The sequence below is a fragment of the Ischnura elegans genome, chromosome 5, assembly GCF_921293095.1.
Source record: "Ischnura elegans chromosome 5, ioIscEleg1.1, whole genome shotgun sequence".
NCBI classification, from domain to species: domain Eukaryota; kingdom Metazoa; phylum Arthropoda; class Insecta; order Odonata; family Coenagrionidae; genus Ischnura; species Ischnura elegans.
The window spans coordinates 124920804-124936982 of NC_060250.1; the positions used below are offsets into that span (position 1 = coordinate 124920804).

The following is a 16179-nucleotide window of genomic DNA, read 5'->3' on the forward strand; positions in this document are numbered from 1 at the left end:
CCAAATGCTTAGGCCTTATCCCTGTTTAGTATGCAATAAAGTACATATTGAGAGTGTTTTCAGGTGTTCCTTGATTGCATTCTCGGATCGTTCAATGTCCATTTTTTAATGATATGCCTTCATTTTGGGATAATTTTCCCGGAAATTCATTATTTTAAATTTCTAGAAATATTATGGAAAACTGCTAAAAAAATACAGTTTTGTGGATTTCAAGATGGCGAAATTCAAACTCATTTTTGGTAGACAAAGTCTCCAAAATCATCTGTATTACTTGTTTTATGTTAAGCTACTTGTCATGACACATGAACTGCAGTTATCCACAATCACCTCCAAGGAATGAGAATTTTTATACTGGTTTATTTTAAAGAACAACAAAGAAAAATGTTCATTTTGTGTTCAACATAGTGAACATAAAATGAACATATAAAAAAATGTTCAATTTGTGTTCACCATGGTGAACATAAAATGAACACAAAGTGAACATAAAATGAACGCATAAAAAAATGTTCATATTGTGTTCACATAAAATGAACTCAAAGGTGAACACAAAATGAACATAAAGAAAAATGTTCATTTTGTGTTCAACATAGTGAACATAAAATGAACATATAAAAAAAATGTTCAATTTGTGTTCACCATGGTGAACATAAAATGAACTCAAAGGGAACACAAAATGAACATAAAGAAAAATGTTCATTTTGTGTTCACTGAGATGAACATAAAAAGAACATAAATTGAACATCAAAAGAACACACCAAGAAATTGGTGAACATAAAAGAACACTAAAAGAACATCAAAAGAACACTTGAACACTGAATGAACATATAAAGAACACCAAAAGAACACAATTTTTTCTACTAGGGCAGGCATATGGTTCTAAAATCTTCGCACTTCTCTGCTCTCTTCTGTTTGGGTGTAGGAATGATGATATTCTCCTTGAAGTTACTAGTAAAATCTCCTGTTGAGTATATATCATAGATAGTTTGGATATCATGGATATTATGTCATTAATTCCTGGGGCCTTATTCTTTTGCAGGTCTATTGTAGCCTCAAATTCCAATCTCAAGATGCTTGCTCCTGGATGTCATGGTTTTGTACTTCACTATACTCTGCGATAGTTTTTGAGCAAAGTTTGCTTCCGTTGTATAATTTCTCCAGGTATTCCTTCCATCTCTCGTCTTTGTCTTCATTTTCAATTAAAATACTTCCATTCGTGTCCCATTTTGTATTACATCTTGTCCTTCGTTCCTTGAAATGGTTCTTCACTATTCTATAGGCCGCTTCCACTTTCCCTTGTACGAGGTTATTTTTTACATCCTCGCATATGTTCCTCATCCACGCTTCTCTAGCTTTCCTCACTTTGTGGCTAATCTTGTTCCTTATTCTTTTGTCGCAAGCCTGCCCTTCCTCAGTATGAATGTATTCATATTCTTATACTTTCTCCGTTCTTCAATGAGGTCTAGAACTTCATCTGTGATCCATGACTTCTTCTTAACATATTTTCTTTTCACTAGAACTTTTGTGGCCTCCTTAGGCCCACTCTTGATATTTGATCAGCTATTCTCCACTGATTTCTCAGTCTAATCTAAACCTATCTTGCTATCCACTGCTACTTGTAAGGCCTGTTGATTTTTTGGCTCCTTTAGTTTCTCTAATTGCCAAGCTGATTTCTTGAATTTCAGATGATATTTCATCATCACTAGACATGATCAATGTCAATATCTGCCCCTGTGTAGCTTTAGCAGTCACTTATCTGGTTCCAAAACCATTGCTTCACTAAAATATAGTCTAGTTCAAGTCTTTTTCTGTCTCCTGGCATTTTCTATGTGTCTCTTCTTCGCATGTGATTCTTAAATAGTGTGTTGGCAAATACTAATTTGTGTTCTGTGCAGAATTCCAGGAGCCTTTCTCCTCTTTCATTTTGATTTCCTAATCCACATTTTCCAGTTATTCTTCCATCCCGACCTTCACCGATGACATCATTTCAATCACCTAAAACAATGAGGTTTTTTCACCCCTTACCTGCTTGATTACTTCCCTGATATCATTGTAGACGTCTTCAACTTCTTCATCCTCATAGTCTGTCGTAGGCATGTAAATCTGTACCACTACGGTATGTACCGTCTTAGTCTTCAACTTTACCTAACTATCCTTTCATTGTACTGTAGGAAGCTTTTCACACACATTCTGGTGCTCCTTATGAGCATTATCCCAACGCCAGCATTAATGTTTAGAGATCCTGTGTGTATAATCCTATAGCTTCCACTCCAAAAGTCTCCCTCCTCAGGCCATTTCATTTCGCTGATTCCCAGCACGTCGATATTCAATCTTTCCATTTCCACTTTAAGGTTTTCTAGCTTACCGCAAGTCCTGAGTGATCTCACGTTCCATGTACCTATCCTCATAACTTTATCACAGTTGACCGATGTACCCTCTCGGGTAGTCCCCGCCCGGAGATCCGAATGGGGGACTAGTTTAACTCCGGAATTTTTTACCTGAGAGAATTCCATCATATCAGACAATTTAAAGTTGGAGTAGCTGCAACTCCTCGGGATAATGATATGATTTCCCCTTGCCTTCCACATCGCAGTGCTAAAGCCATAAAAATAAATGTTTCCACGCCTTCAGTGAAATGAGTGTCACTGTACTGACCACCATGGTCACCACCTTCATTCATAAGAAAATGAGCTGCTGCCTAACCCCAGGGTAATGTGAGGCATAATTGTTGGCGGCCTCCCGTCACCAAGTCACAGCATATTCACAGGCTTAATGCATCATTTAAATGGCCTAACTTACCCAGGAATACACCCATACCACCTGGGAATGCCGCCGATTTTTGTCCACGACTGCTTATTCGACAAGTAAACTCACATATATCGCAGCTAACCTCTATCTAGAGGTTGACCAACCATCCACAACCCGGTGGATGCATTAGGAGTTGATATTTAAGTTTGTGAATGATTTCAGTGCAACGGAATATGAACCAAATTAGGACAAGTTCTATTTTCTGCTCATCTATTCGTACAACTTGAATGGTTACACAGTTCACTTTGGCCCTCATTTTCGCATTCATAGATTTAGTGCGATAGTGTTACTTTTACTTCTTATTTTTATACATTTTCAGCTGATATTAGCCCGTTTTTATACCAGTTTGTACTCAGGTTTTAATATAATTTTCATTTTCTCAACCTCAAATCCCAAGAAAGAAAGTACATGTAAAGTCTTCATAGCTGTTGGAAATTTGGTTGCCAATGAGTTTAAGTTGAAGAATGAATACCTAATGTGAGACTATTTTTACCCCCATGGCCCATAGCTAGTACAGTATCCTAACTTGCGCAAGAGTTAAGCAGAGCAGGTTGTGTGGGAACCACCAAATTATATGATCCATGTGCTGGGGTGGATCCAGTATTTTTTCTGAGGACAAGGGTCTGACAGGCAAATGATCTTCTCATACTTGAGATTTAAAACAAGATATATGTTTACTGCAATTTCTTCACAAAATATTCTCTTCATTTTAATATGAACATTATTAATATGAAATTAAATGGTTGAGGCTCCGTAAACAAAACGAACATAAAAAGGGTGTACCCAGGATCAAAACTAGGGGGGAGCAAGCCATAGTTGTTCAAGTGGTAGATTGAACGTAATAATATTGGTGTAAAAACTTTTTCTAGAGTCTGGGGGCGCCATTGCCCCTTGACCGCCTCCTAAATCTGCCTTTGCCCAGGTAGGTAAATTTACGGATGACCTCGTTGATAAAAGCATACTGTGATTTCCGTATTTTGGTCAAATTTTAATTAAACTCTCAAAATTATACTTACAGCACATATGATAAATGAAACTGAACAAGGTTGGAACTGGGTTTCCCGCCGTTCCAATCAGTTCGGACCAGTTAGTTATTGAAATATTCTATAGATGGTGCCTCGTGTGTTTTCGCTGTAGTTGACTTGAAGCCGTGCTCCATCGCTCGATGTTCAGTTATTCCTTGGTTCTGTTCGTGGTGAGACGTGTGAGTTCTTCACTTGTGTTGTTTAAACATAAATATTAGTGATTTATGACGGCGCCTTGAAGGATTATTGTTACTCTTTCGTAAGTACAAATTTGTTTTATCCGAATTTGATGTTTCATCGAGTTACTGAAAAGGAAAATTGTATCTTGGTCTATTTATATTACCATCCATTTTAGGCGGTTGTAATTTGCTACAGTTAATCATAGTTAGGGTTTGTGTGGTATTAATGCCGTGAAAATAATCTTTAGAAAGAGGATCGTTCTTAAATTATAGATTTCCTTTTTCAGGATGTCTTTGTTGGTCTGTCGTGTGCTTAATTTTGCTGTTGACTCGACTTAGTACGCTTTGACTCGAAAATGTACTCGATTACTATCATCTGTTTATTTTACTACGAGGAGTTCCTGTTACTGTACTTCGGACTGAAGTATCATTCTTTTGATTTGGTGTCTCATGCTTTTAAAGTCGCAGCATGGAGACTCCCTACTAGAGCTGAGGTTTACTTTGACCTCGACGGAGTGTAACTGTATTCTTTATTCCGATTTTTGTAAAGATCTCGGCTAATGCATCAGTACAGAATGCGCCGATTATTATTGTCATCAATTTCGAAAAAATTATGATGTCATCTATCATATCTTTCTGGTTAGATCATCTCGGTTACTGCCACTTCTCTTGTGTTGTAGCATTATTTGTATTGTTTTTAGCTCGGTATATCATCAGTTAACATACGAGTTTCGAGGAAAAGACCTGTTGTACCATGGACTCACGTATGCGACGTGATTTATGTGTGTGTGATCTCAGCTTCAATACTTTATTCCTGTGAAGTGGGAGCGATATTATTGTACTCAAACTCTCCGTGGTAGGTATGTTTTCGAAGAAGGTAACCATTGCCTCAGGGTGGATGCCTCACGCGGCTATTTTAGCACCTTCAAGTTTACCCATGGTGGGTTAATGAGTCTTGTTTGGCTGAAATGATTGTAATTATTCCTCATGGTGTCAGTAACACTTCTCTGAATGATTAGATTGGTAAGAAGGGCCCTATCGTTTCTGATTACACAATTTTATCCTTGTGGAATCGCTGGCGAATACTACAGATCTAGGGGGTAGACCCATGGACCATAAAAGGTTTTTCTCAACTCATTGACTCTGATAGTTACCAGTCTCAGCTGTGGTACAGTATCAGTTTGACACCAATGATTAGGTACAGGATCCGACACTGGAGCACTTAATTATTATGTCCTCATTATTTACAATTCTCTATGGTGAAGTTTCCATTCTCTCCGATAAATAAGTTTTGGGTACTGCAAATGTAATTTTTAATACTCTCCGTTAAATATGTAATGTTGTGCTAAAAAACCCTCCACTGTTCGAGTAGTGTTGAATACATGCTCTTAATTATAGTTATTCATTTATTGCTTCGTGAATTCGTCATAAGTTATGTCGTGCAGTGGCGCCGACTCCATTGGGCCTGAGGGGGCCCGAGCCCCCTCAAAAATTCGTTATGGGTGTGAGGAAAATATGTGTGAGGCTTGTCGATTTTCCCCGGAGTGTCCAGATATCGAGATTCGAGATATCAGGGCTCTAATGTTGATCATATGACTCTTCTAAAATGCTTAAAAAACTTAAATCTCACTACTTTTAAAATTTCCCGGGGCAAGATCCCCGGTTTGTGCCCCTCCAATATTTTTTGTAAGTCGGCGTCCCTGATGTCGTGTAAGGTTTAATGAATGTGACTCAAATGCGTATATTCCTTTTCGGAATATACGCAAGGCTTCATTCTCAGAAAGAGTTGATGTCACGCCGAGGCAACAGTCAGCCGCGTGAATGGGAATTCATCCGAGGCAATATCAGTTTTTGGGACGTGACTCATTTTCCTCTTTCGCGAAGGTGGAGCCAATTCCCGAGAGCGGCTTCAATATCCCTGTCATTTATGGACGTCTTCCGTTACGTAATACCGTGATTAGATGGAATCGTCTCATTCGACGAAGTTCGCTCCAGTACTTGCTAATAACCCCATTTGATGCTGTCAATTCGCATTTTCTAGTTTGCGACTGAGAAGCCATCCGATCTAGTTCGGAAGAGAATAATGTGAATGACCCGTGCAAGTGCAAATCCCTATCCAGTGTGGGTGTTCGTGGTAACTTCGTGGTCGAAATCCGATCTATACTATCTGTGGGATCAGTGGTGGTCTTAGAGAGTCAGATGGGGATCGAACTCGGGGCCTTTCGTTAAGCGCGGACTGACTCCAGCCGATTATGCTTCATCATCATTTCTCGATGGTTTGTTCTCAATCAATCGACTTCAATTTGTTGCGATTGAGTTTCTCTGTTGTTGGCTGTTCTCAAAGCGGAGTGTCGGATTGTGTTCGTTGTAGTTACAGTAATAAAAGTCGACGGATTTGTTTGGGATAATAAGATGATTCATCTGTATCGAGGAAACGAGAATTTTTCCCTTCAAGGACGTTCTCGGTTTGGCGAAGTGAGGCTTGGCTTGTGCAAGTTTATGTATCTCATTTACTGTATCCGACTGTCCCTTTGATTTACTTCCTTCGCTCCATGCTACCCAAGACTGTAACTTAACAAAATGAACATAGTTCGCTAAACTTTGCCAACGATTACTTATTAATTTAGGTGGGAATTTGGTATTATGTTTAATTTATGTTTCAGTCCATTCTTAGTGATTTTGAGAGCAAGCAAGGTTTGAAATGACTGGGAAAGTGTTTACCGCGAAGAAATAAAAGACAAGTAATAACCAATAATGATAAAATGAACAAAAAACGGTGGAAATGCTGTAAAAAAACTTTTAAGGGGAATACATACAATCGGTCGCTCCCTCAGAGAGCCGCGATGAGTTTTATGGATTGAGAGGTACTGTTGCCATCCTCGATGGCACAGGGGAAGGTTGACACCTTAAAATTTCTCTCTTCTGCTGCCCATTTCCGTTTGTCTTATTGTTTTTCGTTCTGGCATTCTGTGCTCATTTGTTCAGGCGTGTCCATGGTTGATTGTGTTACCAATTCTTTCCTATTGACTTCCCGCCTTAAGTAAGTCCGCGGAAACTGCGAAATCAATCGAATTTACTCCGTATTCCACATCGCGTCTAAGTTACCGAAATAGGCGTTCGTCTGCGTCCCTCCATCCAGTCTGCTCTCGCCGACCTGGACGATCGTGTTTTTCGGGTGCGTGGGCGTGCTGTAGCGTGGGGTAGTCAGTCAGCCCTTGGTGGGCTGATGCCAATTCATGGCTTCGTTCTATTATTTTTCACGATCACATTTTATCGTGATTGAAATTTCTCGCGGCATCATAAGCGATTAAAGAAGTAGGATTCTGATTTGGAGGAATAATACGTCGGCCCTAGTGCTAGCATGAAGATGTCGAATCGCTCCCTCCCGCCTGGTCGCATTTACTCTTTATTTCGTGTCCTACTACTAGTTAAAAGCTTTAAATTCTATTATGTTAAGCATTCCAAATCATATATTGTCGACCATTGTCAACAGTAACCTGTTACATGAATCATAAAAATGTTGTACCTAATAAGATGCAGCACATAAGGGGTTATGGATAAAACTTTTATATAAAATACACGATGAAATGTTTGCAATAGTTTGCTCTGTATATACTGAAAATTTTGAGGTAGATAGTAGTCTAGACTAGATACGTAATAGGTCACGAAGAAAGATAGGACTATAAGGAGCGATGGAATGAGTGAAAATATGCTCCGTTTAAGAATTCGATAGATTATTCTCTCGAGGCATCTACATTTGCATAATACCCTGCGAGCTACCCCTAGGCTGTGAATCACCAGCATGCTAGGCAATTCCGTCCGGCAAACCTCACGGTCTTACAGGTATTAAGCATACTAACAAATAAATACGTGCGTATTCATGCAAAGGCAAAACTTGCCAACGGTTAATAATTCTTATACAATGTAATAATATATAAATCCAAGTAAGGTTAGAGCGATGGGCAAAGATGTAATAAGTCACCCTAGCGAGTGACGGTTTGAATTTTATAAATCGAGACACCGTTGTTATTTTCAGTTGTACGAGGAAATAATGATATTTTAAATCTCTGTTTATTGCTGTATATTTCCTTCATAATCTTCTCGTGCTCAGGTCTGCCATGGTACGACGATAACCGAAGAATAATTTTCACGTCGTCTGAGAATAAACCTCGGAATTTACCAAGTAAATGTAGCTTATACTTTTCTCTAAGCTCCTGTAAAGATTTCCATCCTAAATTGCCTAACATGTTGAAACCACTTGATTTTTTTTAATCGCAACAATTCGTCATGAATCTGGCCGCTCTGCGCTGTTCTCCATTGATTTCAGCTTTAAGACCTGCTTCATCAAAAAAAATACCATCGTCGAGTACAATTGCCTAGAAAACGCGAGTAGTTGCTCTCGCGATAAAATGTGCACTTCAGTGCAACATATGACTTTGAAGTAAGTCAGAAAAAAATGGGGTGTACATTCTTGTGGAGGTATACGTTTCGGGGAGATGGAGGGACTCATGCAAGCTCATATATGCCCAAAAACCTCTGGGGAGGGGAGCTTTTGAACCACCCGATCCCCCCTTACCCTCTGTAAATACGGTCTTGTTGCATGTGTGTCGTTGTGTCCGGGGCCGTATGTGCATATCTGTGGAATGACCAAGGTTTTACTTTAATTCACTTATGTTAGCAAATTCCATGGAATCATCTACACAAACGGATTTAAACCCAAGTAGGACAAGTCAGTCAGCTTGATAGAATGTATTTACGTTATTATCGTTATTCCATATTTTAAATGACATTTTATCATATTCGCTCTGAAATCTGCAAACGTGGTCGCGGCTTTTCTCGTGGTTCTGCTGATGAAGCCCCCTGGGCAGTAATTCCCTTAGGAAATTCAAGTTGGCTTTTGCTACTTTAGATCGCGGTAGCTTTCGCCTCGTTTTGATATGCTCTTTATATTTAGGACGAATTTGTTGTTTTTTTATCCGCGCGTCAAAAAAAGAACGTCGGAAAATGTATGCAAAATATTCTCTCTCTGAGCCACAGATGTGTGTGATCAATTCTTGTAAATACTCCATAAAATTATAGCTGCCACATCTTCCCGATATAATGTGATAACTTTTAGCTTGGCGTGCACATCATCCTTCTTCATTACCTATGGATATATAGACCAAATCGGAAGCTACTTTCACCGTCATGTAAATCCTATTGATATCTTACTCTCTCCGAGAAGCGGTAGGTACGCTTAGGGCATAGGTAACTATCATTTTCGAAAAAATGTACTTTTCTAGTTTAACTGAAGCGTTTGTTTTAGAACAATAATATTTCCCTTTTGTATTTTTTTTTGGAAATGTTGTCGAACGTATAAAACTTTTAAGTAATGCAATCCTACGCAGGAGAATTATTCATTACAGTTATGGTATAAAGTTAGTTTTGCCAAATGCTTTATAAAGTTGTGCTTTTACGCAATAGTCATGATAAATATTAAGGTCGTCGTACTTTTTGCATGAAGATTTTATTTAAAATTCACTGTGCGTTAGTTATGATGTTGCGGTCGGCCATGAAAGCAGAAAGTTGTGTCCATATAAAATGTATTCATTCATCTTAGTTCCTAGCTTTTACATGATAGATTAAGTTATCTATTACAGAAGTATTTTTAAACAATAAATAGATTTATAATGATATGATTGTTTTGAATAACGTAGTGGCGGGGGAATCTCCTTAAAATTTCCAGTCGCCTTGTGTTGCCATTTTTACTCTGGAGGCAGCTGTTTATGCTTTGGTCACCATGGAATCTCGACGAGTCGTCTAAATTATGGGAATTGGAGCATTCATTCGCGTGCTGGGGTATAACGCTTGCATGTTCGTGGATTGAGAATGCATTAGGTGTGCATATCGCGTCATTGAATCTCGAATGGCTGAGGATGAATGCGGCGGGGAAGGCGTTGACCTTATATGGGCGAGGACCCAGTGCGCTGCCCGGGAAGACGTCGGCGTCATCGGTGGGGGGAAGGGAGTGAGTGAGCTGAGCTGAGCTTATGTGGGACGTCATCCGAGTGGGAGTGAGTGGGCCTAAGTAACGAGTAAAATGTGCGTGCGTGCGTGTGTGTACAAGGCCGAAAGGACTGGGAGAGGAGGAGGGGGTTGCTCTGGGGGGGGGGGGGGGGGTTGCTCTCCATCTGCGATCACTCATTGTAGACCAGTCAAGATGTCGTCAAAAAGGGTTCTTCGGAGGAAAGTGTTGGGGTAGTTTTGATGTTTTTAGTCCTATGTATATTTTGGTCTGCTGATCTGAATCAGATACGTGTTTACGAAATGTCGTTACAACATATGGAAACTAATGCCAAAAAGTGTCACTTTTATGTTACTATGACTCGGAATATATAAACTTTCATGGAATAAGTGTTACTGTATAAAATATATTATTTGTAGGAAATGCAGGTACTTCAATATTGAATCGAAACTTATTCCTTTAAAGTTGATAGATTCCTAGCTACAAACAAAAAGATGAAAACATTTTGACCTGTCTTGGCATTTTTTGCAATGCTTTGTAACGAAATGTGGGACGTAAAAATCTTGACTATCACAGAATTTTCCGGTGAAAAGTATATCGTGAGTGGACTATTGTAGCAATGTGCGACATCTCACACTCCTTGCGCGAATTTCTTACCTATCGTGGAGAGGTAACACGAATCATATAGATTCATATAGAATCATATAGATCAGCGATAGATTAGCATTACAAAAGGACCTCGTTGCCGTAAATGACTGGTGCAGTACTTGGGAGTTAGAATTAAATCTTGAAAAGAGTATGGTGATGAATTTTTGGGAAAAGGATATATCTTCAAGAAGGAGCTACACCGCTAACGGGATTCCACTACCAAATACCGAATTCGTTAAATACTTGGGAGTCACCATTACCCGGGATCTTTCGTGGAGTAAGCACATACGTGAAGTATGCGGGAAAGCTAACCGTAAACTTGGATTTGTAAAAAGAATTCTCGGTAAATGCCCAAAAAAGGTGAAAGAAATAAGCTACCTGACTCTAGTGAGGCCTCACTTGGAATATGCTGCTAGCGTGTGGGACCCTTACGAGGTAGGACTAATAGGTGAAATTAATCGAGTACAGCGCAGGGCGGCCAGATTTGTGATGAGTTGTTACGACAAAAAGTGCAGCGTTTCAAGTATGTTAAACGAGTTAGGATGGGAATCTTTACAGGAGCGTAGATCGAAGTATAGGCTTAACTTACTTAGGAAGCTCGAAGATAATATTTTCTCAGACGACGTGAAGCATATCCTTCGTTTACCATCGTACTATAGTAGACGCGATCATGAGAAAAAAATAAAAGAAATAGACTGCAAAACAGAGAGATTTGAAATGTCATTCTTCCCTCGTACTATTAAGGATAGCAATGTTGTCTCAATTGAAAGGATTAATGGCAACGCTCGCTAGAATCACCCATTGCATGTTTTTTCGTAGTTCTAACCTTGCATGTATTTTCTCTCGGAATTACTAACCATTAGCAATTTTTTTTATGAATAAGCATGTACATTTTTCTATTGTGCGTAATATTTCTTTGACTGTGTGGTGTGCATGTGGCGGTCCTCTTGCATGCTGCATGTTGGTGATTGGTCACCCCCTGCCAAACACCCTATAGGTGGCTCGCAGGGTATTATGTAGATGTAGATGTAGATCATGCGAATTCTGACTTAACTGTGTTTATAGTTTCTTTTACCGCTGAAATACGTGTTTTTCTTATAACGTGTTTGTTGAGTTATTGATGGTGAAATATATTAAGAGGGTGCATCACCCCCGTTCAACTGTGTAATATGTCTTTTTTTTGGGATTTGTTACTGTTATTAAACTTCACCTCGTTGTCATCTTGAAACTTTTGAGTTGAATAGAATAGACCCTTCCCACTATCTCACATGTACAAATTTAAGTTTGAGAAAATACAGAGAAACATTTTGAAACGTGAAATAGTAGCTCAAATTGAAAGTGGCCTGCTGTATGTACTCTTTAAATTTCAGATTGATTGCTGGGCAATGTCCAAATAAGTCACAGAAAAAAGAGCGGTCGTGTTAGAGTGAGGGGTCCTCTTTATGTTTTCCAGAAAGTAGGCGTGGCATGTTGATGCCAATCGCCGCTCTCGTCCAATATTAATGGGCATTGAGAACGTGGATACACAATCATCGACTCGCGATAGCCAGGGAACGAACGCCTGAATAGAGTGAATTATCCTGAAATCAAAAGTGATTTTTTAAATAATGCTCCATCACCTATGTTGTGGAAGCAATTTCGCCGTGGATTATCTTTCCATTCACCTAGCGACTTTATTAATCAAATTATAGTCTACATTGTGGAGCTCTGAAATTTGCATTGGGGAAGATGAATCCTTTCGCTCGCTGAATAGAGTATGATACAATCAGTAATGGAGAAGGAAGCATGTAGTACTGAATTACCTAAATCTCAACCCTTTCATTAATTGTCTGTATATCACCGTGAGTTTACCGGTGATGTATAATAGGAGTTCTGATACTTAGCTACTTCTATCTAATCCATACGATGGGGTGGATCTATCTCAGGCGAGCAGATATTTTGTGAGCATATATTAGACTTTATTTGAGAATATTAAATTGTTATAACTTTGGTATAGTGTGCAACCATAGTAATTATTCTCAATAGTGTTGTAATAAACTTAACTAAACTCAGTGTATTAAAGGTTATTAATGAGGTTGATTGGAGTACATCATTTATTTTTGTTGTTAGATAGTTTTTGGCTACAACTACCGCGTTTAAATCTCTCTTGCGCACTTATATATATTTTCTTATGTTATATTTCCCCTTTTTATTCAGAAGGAAATCTCAGTTCACTTATATGCCCTCCGTCCTTGCGTTTACTCACAAGTGACGCTTGCTTGCCAATTGTGTTAATGTTATTTATCGCTCATTCGCTACTCAAGTGGGCTGATGAATGATACTGCCCTTCGTTCGCTCTCATTAACAAACATTCTTTCTCTCATGACATTCTTATTGAGCGCGTGGGTGCCGCGTCGCCGCTCCCTGCCGGCACCCACTCACTCCCTCTGGAATCACGCCGCAGGTCCTACCCTTTATGGTATGTCCGGGTGACGTTACACCGTTGTCACTGCTTTTAAAGAGGAAAATGTTGAGAAAGATACTCTGTGGCTACGGGTCACTGCAAATGTTTTTGTAATGATGTTTCCTTTTCCTTGCTAGAGAGAAAAGAGTTCCTGGTCGTATCACCACGCATTTCAACACTGCACTGGCTGAAAATTCATCCTTAAATTTTGAGAAAAACTCGTTTTTTACCTGTTTGCTAGACTGCAATCGACTGCTTATGCCATTGAATGCCACTGTTGTTTGCCACACTTTCCATTTTTAATTTCTACGAACAGTTCCGGAGTTAGAGACAAAAGTCTGATTGCCATCATCGAGGTCCTCTCTACGGCTTCGCTGATTATTGCTAATACTCCATGCTTCGTAAATCAGACTCCTCAAGATGGTTAGGTTTATGGGAGAAAATTTCTTTTACAAGTGTAAATAAAATATTAGTGTGCTCTTGTTAAACTCATCTTCGTTATTTATATTGCCGTGTGTCTATGTGTAATTCCTGAAATTTTAAGGCGTCTACTGCCTTAAAGTAGCCGTGCCGGTTTCTCTCCTTAAACATGATGTTGGCAGAGTGAACTAATGGACGCCCACGTGATAGTGCTGCAGGAATGTGCATAGCCTTGCTCAATTGCATTTCATTGTTAGTTTTCCCGTCGCCCTCATGGCTTCATTTCCTCCTCATGTATCCCGTTGTAGGCATGTTTGCCTAACTTTTGCAAATCCTTAGCTCGCCCACTCATTTGTTTTAAAGAAAGGCTTTGGTCTAAGTTTAGCAACGATCGTCGCTGAATTTGTTTCAGCGATATGTTCGGGTAGTCTTCCTCAGGATCTCGCACGGAATAGGGTAGTTTTCCTCATCAAAGAAAACGAAAGGCTTTGATTGCGTATTTAGTGTATTCATAGTATACAAATTATTTGGTTTTAGAAGTACCGGTTTAGACGAATGGCAGTGGTCAATTTTATCTTCATTTGAAAAAGGCCAGATTGGTGCCCATGCGATGCAACTCCACGTGACGTCACAGGGAACTAGTTTCTATACGAGTAGATAGGAGTTTTACATCGTCTGCGATTACCAATGCATGCATGAGGCACAGAGCTCAGGGAAACATGTCTTAATATTCATAATAAATCACCTATTAAAACTGGCTAAGGTCGGAAAGTTTTCTTTGTTTGATAAGGTATTAATAATCCTTATTTAAGCCAAGCGCTACCAGCTAGCATGGTACTCTGCTAACTGCCAGCATCCTGCGTCGTATCAGCGCTCAAAGCGTCGCCCCAAGGTCACCTCACTTGCGGCAGATGCAACCAGAACGACGTCACACCGGGTTTTCCCAGCATTCATAGTTACCCGTCGCGTTTTCGCGCGCTTGAGAATTTTCTCTTTTCATATAATAGCGAAAAATATATATCGTCATTTAAAAATCTAAAAGCGTGAAATACGTACTCCAGGAGTAATAATCTTTCGATTTAGGCAATAAAAAAATAATGGGAAACCACCCTATTGCTCCTGAGTGACAGAGACGAGTAGTAGTCGCAGCAGCAGATCGTTCATTAGCTCTGTGGTCCAAATTGCGTCGAATGTTGCTCCCTCCATTATCCTTCTCTTTGGGCCTTCGTCCCGTTTTGGAATGGAGACATCCCAATTATTATTTCAGACGGTGGTTGTCCTCACATGGACGAAAGTAAACCTGTTGCTTTTTTTCTCCACGTCCATTAAGTGGAGACATGCTCCGTCGAACTTTTTCGAAAGCGCCTTTTTCATCGAAGGTCAACCTCGAAGGAAACGACATTAAAAACCTGCCTCTTGTATAATTATATTGTTGATTCTCTGGAATCGTTGCTTTTATTTACATATTCTATTTGTTATGTCTAATTTTTTAATATGTTGTGTGTCTATTTCACATCATGGAAACGACATCACCTTGGGAATGTTGGCTACGACTGACTTCATAAAATTTCAGGTGGAGATGTAAACCTTGATCATTGGCTACATTTATCTGTATCCTAAATAAGAAAAAATTCTCAGTATTTTCAGGGAGGTAAAATTTCCATAGTTGAGATACAAGCAAGTGTTGATAAAGGTTTCCTCTGTTTACCCTGAAAATTTCAGTTGTTTCAAACGAGCAAGGAGTCACGAATTAGGCATAATACGACCGGCGAGTTGGAAGTGCTGCTCCCTCATTACTTTTAAATGTCTTCTGAATGCCTTCAGTTCGCGATTTCATCGCAGCTGCGTGCACACAGCATCCAGCGAGCACACCCATTTCGCTTGCCGTATCAGTGTGGAGCCTCGTCTTGATCGCAGGTGGCGCTTCGCCTCCGGGGAGAAAGCGCTCCTTGCGAAACCTCACCGATATCCCAAGCTGCCAGACTGCCCAGATTGCGGCGCGCGGTTTGATGTAGTCGCGAGAATTTCTCTCGCTTCCATAATCGTGCTGAATGGAAGCGCTCACGGCTCTGTCATTTTTCATCGACTTCTTTCCCGAACCCCGGCTCCTTTCATTTTTTTTTTCAAACTATTTTCCCCTTTTTAAAGTAACATCTTACTTTGGGTGGTCATTTATCTTTTCGGGTCCTGAAATTCAACAATCTGTGGCGAAAACTGCTCTCAATCGCTCCGCTTGTTTTTTTTCCATTCTGAATTGAGTCGTTTCCGCGCATGTGCCGTGTCTTTTCTGTTTGTTTTCCACGATTAACTTGACGAAGTCTCACTATGTTAAGTTATGTTCTATTTTTAAACGTATCTTTATATTCTTTCTTTCCTGAAGGCGTTCCTTTTATTACTATTATCATAGCTGTCCTACTTTAAAAGAATTGAATTATTATTGCAATAAGGTCAGAGTTCTCTATCGGTGACTGTTATTTCATTGAAAAACTTTCTAATAGAGAATTCTCATTTTTTCGGTCGTTATTGTGGTACACAAGCCAATATTTTTTTAACAAATTTTCATTTCAATGTGGTGGTTTCTTTTTTATTTAATTCTCGTATGCGGTATTTTATTTTCCTTAGAATATTATCACCATTCATACTAGGCTGGTGTGA

At 39.5% G+C, this 16179-nt stretch overlaps 1 protein-coding gene across 2 annotated transcripts in view; it reads left to right on the top strand.

The window, feature by feature from the left end:
- The first annotated feature begins 3974 nt into the window (after positions 1-3974).
- The window catches only part of LOC124159530 (integrin beta-PS), an 83575-nt gene continuing 71370 nt past the window's right edge, over positions 3975-16179 (top strand). For both annotated transcript variants that reach the window (XM_046535409.1, XM_046535411.1), the window contains exon 1: positions 3975-4089. The gene's annotated coding sequence lies outside the window, so the exon portion shown is untranslated. The remainder of the gene's footprint in view (positions 4090-16179) is intronic.